Source organism: Pseudonaja textilis, chromosome 3 (genome assembly GCF_049901715.1).
Source record: "Pseudonaja textilis isolate UNSWEBS1 chromosome 3, rPseTex1.2, whole genome shotgun sequence".
NCBI lineage: Eukaryota > Metazoa > Chordata > Lepidosauria > Squamata > Elapidae > Pseudonaja > Pseudonaja textilis.
The window spans coordinates 29,834,335-29,846,693 of record NC_141992.1 but is presented as its reverse complement, the minus strand read 5'-3'; positions in this window follow the sequence as shown (position 1 = coordinate 29,846,693).

Sequence of the window (12,359 nt, the reverse complement as noted above, 5' to 3'; positions counted from 1 at the left end):
CACTCCAACCTTCTTCTCATAACAACATCCTTGATATAATTTAAGCTAAAGAGCCACAGTCTGCATTCTGTGATTCATGCAAAGAAATCCAATCCCACTTCACTGGACATTTATCTTGTCAAGTTATGCTTGCGCTACTTCCAATTTATCATAGTTTATCCATTTCATGTCTAGTACCTCTTTTTCTGATCTTGTATTGACTGTGCTTTTTTCTCACTTGACATTTCCTGCATTTGAATCTCTTGATGCATTAACAATAGTTGTTGACTTTGCCAGTTGAGCCATGCTTGATCTTTTAGTTTCAGCTTATAAAAAAACAAAGCTCCATGGTAATTTCCAGTTTTATAAAGCATTGAGACCCATGTTTGTAAATGAGAACACAAGTACAAGGACAATAGCAGTGGTGAGATTCAAAAAAATTTACCACTAGTTCTGAGGTCGTGGCTTGGTGGGCATGGCATGGCTTGGTGTGTGTAGCTTGGTCAGGGTGGCAGGGGAAGGATACTGCAAAATCTCCATTCCCTCCTCACTCCTGGGGAAGGTTACCACTGGTTCTCTGAATTACTCAAAATTTCTGCTACCAGTTCTCCAGTACTGGTCAGAACCTGCTGAATACCACTTCTGGACAACAGGGATTCCTTTCATGCAGCTCTTAGTGATTTCTTTGCATTAATGCAATAAGACAAGCACTGTTATACTGAAGTTTAGTTTCCACTCAAGCCAAGTCCCCTAGAGATTTTCTATAATATTCCACTACCAGAATTTCCACTTTCCAGAAAAGAGCCCTCCAAGCATGCTGCAGAAATTAGCAGGTGACTTCCAAGTTTACCGATCAATTAACAGATAGCTTAGTTAAGCCCTTCTCAGTCTAGTGCCTCCAGCTACATTATGGCTGCTTTGTAGACTTGCTAGAAATTTTTGTGCATCGTTATCTTCACATAAATCACTAAAGGACACCAGATTAGTAAAGGATGATTAGATTATAAATTGGCCTCAGCAGTATATGAATATCTAACTAAGCAAGTAGTCATGACTTGGGTCCATATTGTCAGAAGGGATGGATCTGTGTAATCTACATACATGAACTCTAGTGATTTAATGAGGAAATGTGATTAAAAGGCTCAGGAAAGTTCAGCATTCCCATAGCTGCTAATATTTTTACAGGAAATTACACACAGCTTGCTATAGATTTTAGAGAGATGTTGATGGATCACCAGTTCCTTTCACTGAATTAAGGGGAACGGCATTTTGATTGAGATTCTGTGTTTCTTTGTCCATTCTTCAGCCATATGCATTAGCCACAGATGCTAGAGAATCAAAGGCTATCTACTGGCAGATATGGATCTTTTTCTTCCACATTGTTATGGAGCCTGTATCAATGTCAATAGATAAGCAATATTTAAATCCAAGGCAAGGAATAAGTCATTTTATCTTCTGAATACATTTTAGCACAACTGTCACATTCAATCAAACTGAATAGTCATTCCAGAAAAAAAATCATATTGCTCAACATACAGTATGTTTTTATCCTTCAGTGCAGTATAAAAACACAACAAAATTTTCAGGGCTAGGAGATTCTTTGCCATCCAAGAGCTCAGAAAAGTGCACTGATCCTGGAAGGGTCCCTGCTTTTATTTTAAAAAAACAACCTGCAGATGATGAAACAGCAGAAGAGATATCTAGGCAGGGGTGGGATTCAAATTTTGTAACAACCAGTTCTGTGGGTTTGGCTAGGTGGGCATGGTTAGGTGGGCATGGCCATGTGACTGGGTGGGCGTGGCTGAGCGGCAAGAATGCAGTCAGTGATGATGGGCATGTGCGCAATGTTGCGCATGCGCAATAAAAGACTGACTGGGTGGGGTGGAGAGGGGCAGGCGGAGAGGGGTGGGGCTAGGCAGGGCCACGATTTGCCAGTTCTTTGAACTGCGCAAAATCATAACACCCAGTTCTATAGAACCAGTCCGAACCGGTAGAATTCCACCCCTGTACCTAGGATGCTTGTTAGGGATACACCCTAGCAGAATCTGCACAGCAGTCAGGCAGGCAGGCAAAATATGTGAGATAAACGTTTTTGTAGCTTACACTCAGTAAAACAGATACACCGTGCTAGTTAAATAGTTTATTTCAGTAAGAGTTTTAGCATAGTCAAACAGTCCATATATCATTCACTAATTCAGTCTGTCCGGGAATTAGTCAGTTGCAAATTCCAGTGTCGAAAAAGAGGTCAGAAAACTTACAAATATCAGTCCAGTAATATATCTCCTCGCAGTAGAGATATGAAGAAGTCAAAACTCCTTTCTTTCTCCAGCAACTCAGCAGCAGGGAAAACACGCAGTTAACAAACCATCAATTCATCAAACCAGTAATCATCAGGAATCGTCAGCAATCATCAGGTTCTCTTGCTCCCTCTTATGGCGGTTCACACGCGCAGCCAAGATTATATGCTTTGCACTTTAAAGTGACACACACTTAAACTTACTATCATAGTTTATATATATTATTTTACCCAAACTACGTTAGGTAACCTTGTTATTCCTAACAATGCTGCTGGAGGAAAATAAACAAATCCAATCAAGCCAAGGTAAGAGATTTTTATAAGGATTATCTTGAGGTGGTAAGGTTAATACAATGAGTTGTTTTTCTGCTCTTATTGCATCTAGGGAGAGCTCACCAAGAGGGACTCATCTCTCCCACTCTCCTCAGTAAAGACAGCTGGAGGGAATACCATCAGGCCTTCTGTGAGGATTATCCCAGACATCCATCAAATAAAGTTACCCAAATTCATCTGGAGTTGGGATCCGTCTGTACAGATCCTATGCAATTGCCTAAGCCACCGTTTCACCTCAGAAAAGTTTGAACCGGGTTGGCCCTGAAGGGCAGAGTTTTAGCACTGTAAATTTAGCCACCTGTTTTAGATCCCTTGTCCCTCCTGGTTGATTAAAGTCTCTTGAGAGGTGACAAATGGGAAGATCCATGCAATGGTTGACTGCCAATACTTTAAGAGGCCATCACTGGATCCAGCAGTAATGGGTCTGCAAGGCTGGAGAGTCATGGAAGAAGCAGATTATTTGAACCTCCTTTTTTGTAAATTTTTTATTTTATTTTATACAAACAATCAATCTTCCATAAACAGTGTGTCGTCTGGGTACAAATATCTTGTGCAATAACAATTACAGTTTATACATATTCATTGCTTGATATTAATACTTTATTCTTACTTAATACTAATATATATAATATATCTAATTCTTATAATATTCCGCATCTTAAATTTTTAATTCTTTTCACATGTTTACTATTTTTCACTAGTCTTCTTTAATTTCTAACTTCCATATTTATTCTCCAGCCATTGATAAAATAATTTTCATATCATATAATGTTCTATTTGTTTATTTGAACCCCTTCCAGTCAGGATTCATGCCTGGTCATAGTACTGAGATAGTATTGATCTCACAGGTTGATTACCTTTGGCAGACTCAATATTATACAGGTTCTCCTTGATCTCTCGACACTTTGGTATAATTAATAATGGCATTCTTCTGAGTCAGTGTAGGGAGTTTGGAGGCATGGTGCTACAGTGGTTCTCCTTTCTCTAGGGCCAGTTCTGGTAGGTGTTCATTAGAGGGGGAGAGATCAAACCTAAGGTCCCTGCTTTGTGGGGTGCTATTTGGATTATTGTGATATAAGATGAAAGGCATTTGGAGGCTGTAGCTGAGGGGTATCACACTCAAGGCCCGGTGCCTGGATCCAGCCCTTATGGTGCTTAGGTCTGGCCCATGGGGATGCCCTGAAAACAGCAAATGACGGGCCCACAGCTCCTCTGCCAGCCAAAGCGGAGCTCAGGAGGACTGCTTGTGGTTCTCCCAAGCTCCATTTTCGCTGACAGAGAGTTGTAGGAGGCCATTGCAGCCAAAAACGGAGCACAGGAGCCCGTTTTTCCTGGCAGAGTCTCAGGCCACCACAGGTGCCCCCGACATGAGTGACGTCAATCTGGCCATGCCCACTCCAGCCCCCTGTGATCAAACACAACCCTGATGCCAACCTCAATGAAATTGAGTTTGACACCCCTTCTGTAGCTGATCCAAAATGCAGCAACAGGGACAATTTTTGACATTTTTTATTTTGTCAATATAACGCACTGTTCCAAAAATTGTACAGGCTTAGAGCCAGGTACTTTGAAAATCATCTATCCCAATAAATGATCCTTGATCTATATGTCCTAAGTAGACCAGCCAAGAAGTCTGACAAGGTGAGCTAATTCTACTTTAAGGCTAAAGGAATCTTGCAAGTCTAAAAGTAAAATATCCTGTTGCTTCTTTTTACCATCTGATAAGTTAGGGCACATCCTTTTTAAGTTTCTTCACCCATTATTCAGCTGTGGCTCCCACTCTTTTATCTGATCATTCTGCCAAGCAGAATCTCTTCTCCTTGTCTTCCAAGGTCATTACTACATGCCATTACATATATCATTATTTACTGCTTAACTATGGTAATTGGGACCAGCAACTCCATCACTAAGCAAAGCAATGGCTCAATCTGTTTTAACCTGCAGATCAAACACTGCACTTTTTTATGAAATCTGTCCTTACCATTGACTGGATAAATAATTAAAGTTTATAAAATTGATAAGATAGAAAACAATAGGAGAAAGCAATAATCCATATAGGACACAAAATATTGTTTGAACTCTTAAAAATTAGCTTCAAAGCTTCTAGTTTTTCAAAAGCAGCCCTAAAGGCTTTCGCTGTAATTCAAACATCTATAATTTTTGTCCCATTGAAGAGCAGGGGGGCTGAAAATGAAAAAGCCACCATTTTAAAGCAAGAGAACAAACATATAGACAAACAAAATTCTCTCTAGACACTGCATTCTAGCATCAAACTAAATATATCTGTGTTGTACAATATATGACAGATGGTCAGAGTTCTATTATCCAAATACTTATTTACTGGCATCCAGATATCTGATGCCAAAACATTGCAAATGTAAGTACAAGGATGATAGTACTGCTTCACATTCTCCAAATTCCAGGCATACCGCCAACTTCCAAAGGATTTCTAGTGAATTCAAAGCATGAAATTCTTCACTTTGAAGGATGAGGAAATATAAATAGGAGATGTTAATACCATGGACTAAGGAACCAGCATAACAGAATATGATAAAACATACTGATATGTCTTGAACATTTAAAGATACAGTACTAACCATATAGTATCCTATTATTAAATTGCAGCCATGTCTGGGAGAGACATAATTACCTGCTGCTCTGTTATATTAATAATTTTATGAGCATATATGGGGTCACTAACTCAAAGCTTGTGGATTGAACACTGTGGGCATTTAGTCTCATCAGCAGCATAGTACAGTATCTTTTCTCCATTCTGATACCCCTCAGTTGTGTTGAAATTACAACTCTCAGTGTTTCGAGTCAACTGGGCCTTGCATAAAACTTAATTGATTAATATGACCTGTAACATAACTCACATTCAGAATTTATTACAATTTAGCAATTTGTATGAAGCAACTTCAACATGTCTGGAAGTTGAGGAAGGTTGCTATGGTCACAATATTTCCAACTGCGTTCATCAGAAAATCCACTATGTACTTTCAAGCAATTGGGTTTAGCACATAACGTGTACATGGCTATTTACAGAGATAAGCATTTCCAGAGTGTTCTCTTTTACATTTCAAGGCTCCTGGCAGCCTGGAGTTGGATTCAAATCTCTCTCATTTACCATCTTCTAAAAAATAATAATTTGGTGCTAAGAAACACAAGAGGAACAAAAAGGCATCTATACAGATGGCATGGTGAGAGCTGTCAAAATAGTAATCTGGCTATGGAAGAATTATAGTACAAAGATACTGGGGTGAAATTAGTCTATTATAGCAATAAGACAGTGATTTCAGGGTCTCCTTCAGCATAGCTATGAGCAGGTTAAAACAGGCTGAAGTTTATTTCAAAGAAATAAACAGATTTCAGCCTGATCAGTAGCAATACTGATGAGTCCTTAAGGCGTGAAAGGAATCCAAATGATCATGCTATTTTAAAGCCAGTTCCTTCTACTTCTACATGCAGTTTCTTAAGTACTCAGGAAAGCCATTTCACAATGTATTTAGGACAGCCACTATCAAAATTCACACTTAACCTGTTGTACTCAGAAAAGTATGACCATTTTAAAATTAAAGCCTGATAGTTTTCAGAGAGGATAGTGAAAAAAGAGAACTGTGGATTAAGACACATGTAGGTATCTAGAAAGGCCAATGTGTGTGTAAGTATAAAACCGAGATCACAGCCATCAACCACATTTCATTCATTCATGATGTATTATTTATTAATGGAAGATTTCTAAACACAAAACTCATTAGTAACTCATTAGTACCCATAAGATGAACTGTTAACTTCCCATTTTTCTTAGAACTCATTCACTCATACACTCAAAGCCTCTTACAGCTGCCTTTGGTTGATGAAAGATGTATTTGTTCTTTGTTGAGAGCAGAATGAGAGAGAAGAGTCCCAGAGACTGTGGAGGGGGTGGAAAAAGAGGAACTCATGGATAAGAAGCAAATTGGTATGGATATAATCTACTCTACTTCAACCCATCTAGATAATGTCATCTCAAGAGTGCTTATTTGGTTTTTCAGTTCAACAGCATTTTTGGAATACGGTCTTCTTGAAATAGCAATTATAAACTGTAACAGGTGGTCTAACAGTTTAAAACCAGAAGGCGGGGCAAGACCTATGAGTGAGCCTGCATTCAGTTCACCGGTATGTGCATCTGTGAGCTCCCTTGGGAAGTCAGCCTTGTGCAGTAGTTGAAGAATTTGCTATGAGCTCTGGGTGTATTTGGCACCCTGCCTGCATCCTTGGAGAGTCAAATCATTTTTTTAAAGTGGCATTATTCCTCGAGCAATTATGTAAGGGCAATTGTGAAATTTCTTGACAAATTAAGATAAGGGGAACTGACACTCTTTCAATGGATATCGATGCAGAATGTTAAAGGATACCAATTAGGGACATAATACATAAGTGAGATAATCCACTGCCGACTAAAATATAGAGCCCAGGCACTTCAGCAGTAGACAATGTTATTTATATATACCCAGCTCTGAGGTCATGGCTGACTGCATATTGTGCAGTAGCTTTTTTGGATTAAATTTGCCTTGAGGGAAATGCAGGTAGTCCTCAACTTACAATCACAATTGAGCCCAAAATTTATGTTGCTAAGTGAGACATTTGTTATGTGAGTTTTGCCCCGTTTTGCAACCCTTCTTGCCACGTTTGTTAAGTGAATCATTGCAGTCATTAAATTAGTAACATGGTTGTTGAGTCAGTCTGGTTTCCCACTGATTTTGCTTGTCAGAAGGTTGCATGACCCCAGCATACTGCAACCATCATAAATATGAATCAGTTGCCAAAGCATCCCAACGTAAATCACTTGACCACGGGGATGCTGCAATGGTCATAAGTGTGAAAAATGGTCAAAGGTCACCTTTTTCAATGCTGTTGTAACTTCAAATGGTCACTAAGCGAACTGTTGTAAATCAAGGACTATCTGTATATGATGACCAGGACTACATGGAGAGAATAGTTTTAAATCTTCCTTTTGCAAAATAATTTTTTTTTTTTTAAATCTACTTCTTTTTTAAACTCTAATGACACCAATGGAGTTCTACAAAACAACTGCTATAAGATAGGGAAAGCCTGATAGAATTTTAATGAATAGAAATATTTGATTGAAGTTTTAAGGTTTTCATTATGCCTAACCTATCATCTGGATCAAGTCACTATACAGTTACACAAGACTAAACCAGATCTGAAAGGGTGTTTGTATGGATATATTTAGTGTATAATGTAATTTTTATTCCTGGTTGTTTAATTGTCTTTTTAAACCTTATTTATAGTGGGACTAGTATTTTTTTGCATGAGGATAATAATGAAACGTGCAAAGGTTGAAGTTCAAAGTTATTTCAATGACAATACATCAATGTAGGGTCTAAGAATTATAATAGACCTTGACACCCAAGTTTTCCTGCATTATTGTCTGTTCTGTAAACAACAGATTTTGTCCCTTGTTTGAGAGAAATTATTCAAAAGGTGCAGCTGCACAGGTTTGAAACAGGAATTCTAAATACAAGATGCAGATATTCTGCTTTACCATGAAACCTTAGCCAGAAATATCAACTTTCCACCATGATTTAGAACTAGCCCTGCCCACCCTATTACCCAAAATGTGTTTTGGGATTATAAACTCCAAAACTGCTGCCAATTGGTCATGTTAGTTTGAAGATCTGGAAATAGTTTAGGTAAAAGCATATTCTGGGATTGGCTTCTTAACCTGGATAATTTGTTTCTCAAACACTAGTCACCAACCTCCCACCCAATTTTGGCAGAAAATTACAAATCTGAAGGTACCAAATATTTCATTTAACTCTTAGTTAGACTTTTGGCAGAAGGCAATTCAACTAAATAGGAATATTTATTTCAGATAAAAATGGAACCTTAAATACAAGATATTGCCATTATTTTGCAAAAACTCAGAGATTTATACACACACACAATATGTGTGAGTGTGTGTGTGTACATACATACATAAATATATAAGTATTCATATATATATACAGGTCTTGGTGTGTTTGGGTCGTTTCCCGTGTAAGATTGAGATTATCTTGGTGACGTTTTGACAAGGTTCCACTCACCATCTTCTGGCTGGTGCTTTCGACTTCATGCTTGTGCAAGCAAAGCATGATCGGAGCTGCCGTCTCTCTATAAATAATGGTGGGGAGGTTGGCTATGTTGTCATTTCTTGATTGGTTGATGGAGTTGAGTTTGCAGATTGGCTAGCTTTTTCATAAGAACATGTGTGGCTGAGGTATTGGCTATGTGTCTATCAGCCTCCTGTGTTGTAACGACCTGGGTAATGGGCTGTGTGATGACCTTCTGAGTTCTATTGCTTTGACACCCTCCCCACCAGTATTTATAGAGAGACGGCAGCTCTGATCATGCTTTGCTCACACAAGCATGAAGCCGAAAGCACTAGCCTGAAGATGGCGAGTGGGACCTCATCGAAACGTCACCAAGATACTCTCAATCTTACACGGGAAAAGACCCGAACATGCCAAGACCAGCATACCTGTACCTGTGAAAATCTTTGAAAACTTTCATATATATAATACATACATATATACATACAGCCTTTCACACTGAAGGGTCTTGTTTGCTTCCTAAGGAAAGCTGAAGTAAAACATAACCATGATCATGGTCGTATGATTTTCATTAGCAACCAAGTTACCAGGACCAACTGCAATCACTAATCGAGTACTCCCCGTACATCATAGAAAATGCACAGGATGTTTTCAGTTCTAGAAAAATTGGTGGCTGACGCACGAGAGAAAATTCAAGAGGTCAGTAAAAGACTTCAGTCTCAAATTATAAAGGACACCAAACCTGCCGAAGGGGGAAAAACCAGTGAAGGGGATAACTGCAAACATAAAGAAATTAAATATAATTAACAGTGGGTCTACTTATGAAACTCATGCTAATGGAAAATATGACAGAGATAATGTCATCTGGTCCATCTGCACTTCTCATTTGCAGAGGTATTTTCACACATTACTGAAAAGCACTAGCCAGCAATCTCTTCACAAATAATGTAACAGCTGCTATTCAGCTTTCCTTTTTACTACGGTAGGAAGCCCCCCCTTTCCCGAATAAAATGTTCTTTATTCTTAATATTAAAAAAAGACAGGATAGAATATTTCCCCTGAATGAGAAGAGGAGAGACATCCCAGTCTTCCTGCCATAGGAAAACAGTCTCAAGCAAAAACCTGAAGAAGCTAGTCTTTAGGAGCTGGTATTTTGTATCCATTCAGAAAGCTGGGCCAGTCTATTCATAAGTAAAGAGCAGCCAAAAACTCCAAATAAGCAACACAATAGGCAAGGAGCTGAAATGAACAAGATTAGCTCAAAGAAAACACCTAGGATTTGCATTTCCCCTTTTGCCTGTAGAGCCAGCCATGACTCCTACATGACCCCATATGAATCTGGCCAATAGTCATTAAAATATTATATGACATAGTCTTACAGGCACCTCAATCACAAAGCCCCAAAGAATGTATAAAAAACCACCTATTCTCAACCCCATTTTGTCAGATACCCCAGAAACATGCTGCTGTCACTATTAAATAAATCTACCAAACAGAGACTTCCTTTCCAGCAGCCTGCCTTCATTTTATATCCAGTGTCTTTCTCTTGCCTTGGAACTGGACCAGATTCTTCCCCCAACACTACATTAGATGTTTTCAATCATTCCTCAGAGAAAAAAAATCAAAGGGGTCGCTGTCTTATTAATTGGTTATTGGATATTACACTTGTAGTTCAATAAATTGTGTTTGTTGTCCATGAGTAAGTACTATTCATAGTAGGGTCTAAGAAAGAAATGGTCTAGTTGTGGATGAAATAACAGTTTTGCTCTTTCATGCTTCAAGCCTCGAGGGCAAAGCTTCCACTTCACTTGACTCAATCTCAGATAAATCATTTACCAATGTATTGATTGACCCTGTCAATCAGTTATTGTGGAAGAACTGAATCCTTGATGTAGACTGGTGCACAGCTTCAATCTTTGAGAAAGACAAAGTTTAAATGTAGTAGAAAATATAGATGATTTATTTGAACTTCAAGTTTTTAGCTTCTGATCATGAGACATTCATAGGAGAGTTGGAGAAAGTTTATGAAGTCATTCATATATAATAGTGATACGTAGCTTTACCTGGGCTTTGAACGGCATGCAAGGAAATCCCCCTCCCCCAAAAAAGTAGTTTGGGGGCCAGAAGAAAAATATAAATTTGACGTGTTGATTTATATTTCAAGTCAAGGAAATTGGTTGTTCAGCTGATCACTTTCAGTTCCCACTGACCTTTCATGCTGGAATTTAAAATCATTGTGAATACTCATTTTTATTATTCCATTTATATTCTAGAGTCAAACACTGAATACTAATTCTGTAAACTGCAAAGCCCAATATATAGAGAGTGCACCAAATTCAAGAACGCTAAAGCTACCAAGTATGGGATGGAAAGTTCTGAAAACCACAACATGACGGCAAAGAGAATATTCTGTCTCTGGTGCCATCTAGTGACAATTTGGATCTTTCCAACTCAGAACTGGTAGCCCCAAGAATACTTTTTAAAAATCAATTTTATTTTTGAAGAAAATATGTATACATTGTTCCAGATTCTTACTGAATCCTTGTAGATTACTATAAATCACACTAAAACCATTTATGAATTAATCCAGGGTACTTAAAGGAGGGGAAAAATGCTTATAGTGGCTTTGCCAGGACAAGGTACAATGTAAGAATCCAGCTGTTAATTATAAGTTCAAAATATATTCAGGTGATTACTGTCAACTGTAATGTTAATATTGCATGACAGCATCCCATCTATCTAAATTAAGAAATATAAGTTGCTTGCTAATTATACCTGTTGGGAATGATTTTGACTCATTCAGTCAATCAAAGTCACTAGTACTTTTTACAAGCATATAAAAATGACAATCATGTCAAGTTTGTTGTTGTTATTGTTGCTGTTCCTCAGCAACCATAATTCAGGATAAAACTTAATATTGAAGAAGTAGGTTTGCAGAATGTTATCATGATTATAGAGGAGAAATAACTTGCCCACCAAAGGAAAAAAGAATAAGTACTCTCTAACTTAAACTGTAACCTTCCTTTAGGAAGGAAGGAAGGAAGGAAGGCTTTTCAGATGACATAGTTGACAGAATCAGTGGCTTAAAAGGTAGTCTCTCTGGCCCTCTTTTCACAGCAATTTATTTGGGATAACTGCAGATGCATTTTTGAGAACCCAATTCCATTTATTTAGAAACTCAGAGGTGCAATCAGGATAGAAATTAATTTGAGTCAATTATCTTTGAGGTATTAATAATTTGGTCAGAAGTAGAAAACATTCTTCTGAGAGTAAATTTCAGGGGTTCAGTCCCCAGAAGAATTCATAATCAGATGAAAGCAGAGGTAGTTTTCAGCAAGTTCTGACCAGTTCTGGACAACTGTTAGTGGAAATTTTGAGTAGTTCAGAATACCAGCTCTGACTGCCCCTTCCCCCATTTATTCTCTGTCTCCTGAGTCCCAGCTGATTGGCTGGGTCTTCTTTTGTTGCCCTGCACAGGAGAACGGAGCTGGAGAGCAGGTTAGTGGGGTGGGGAGGGAATGGGGATTTTACAGTATCCTTCCCTTGCCACGCCCACTAAGCCACACCACAAAACCTGTGGTTAAAAAAAAAGATTCCCACCACTGGATGAAAGCTAACAGCAAACAAATTAAACTAGCATTTGTCTCTCGTCAAAA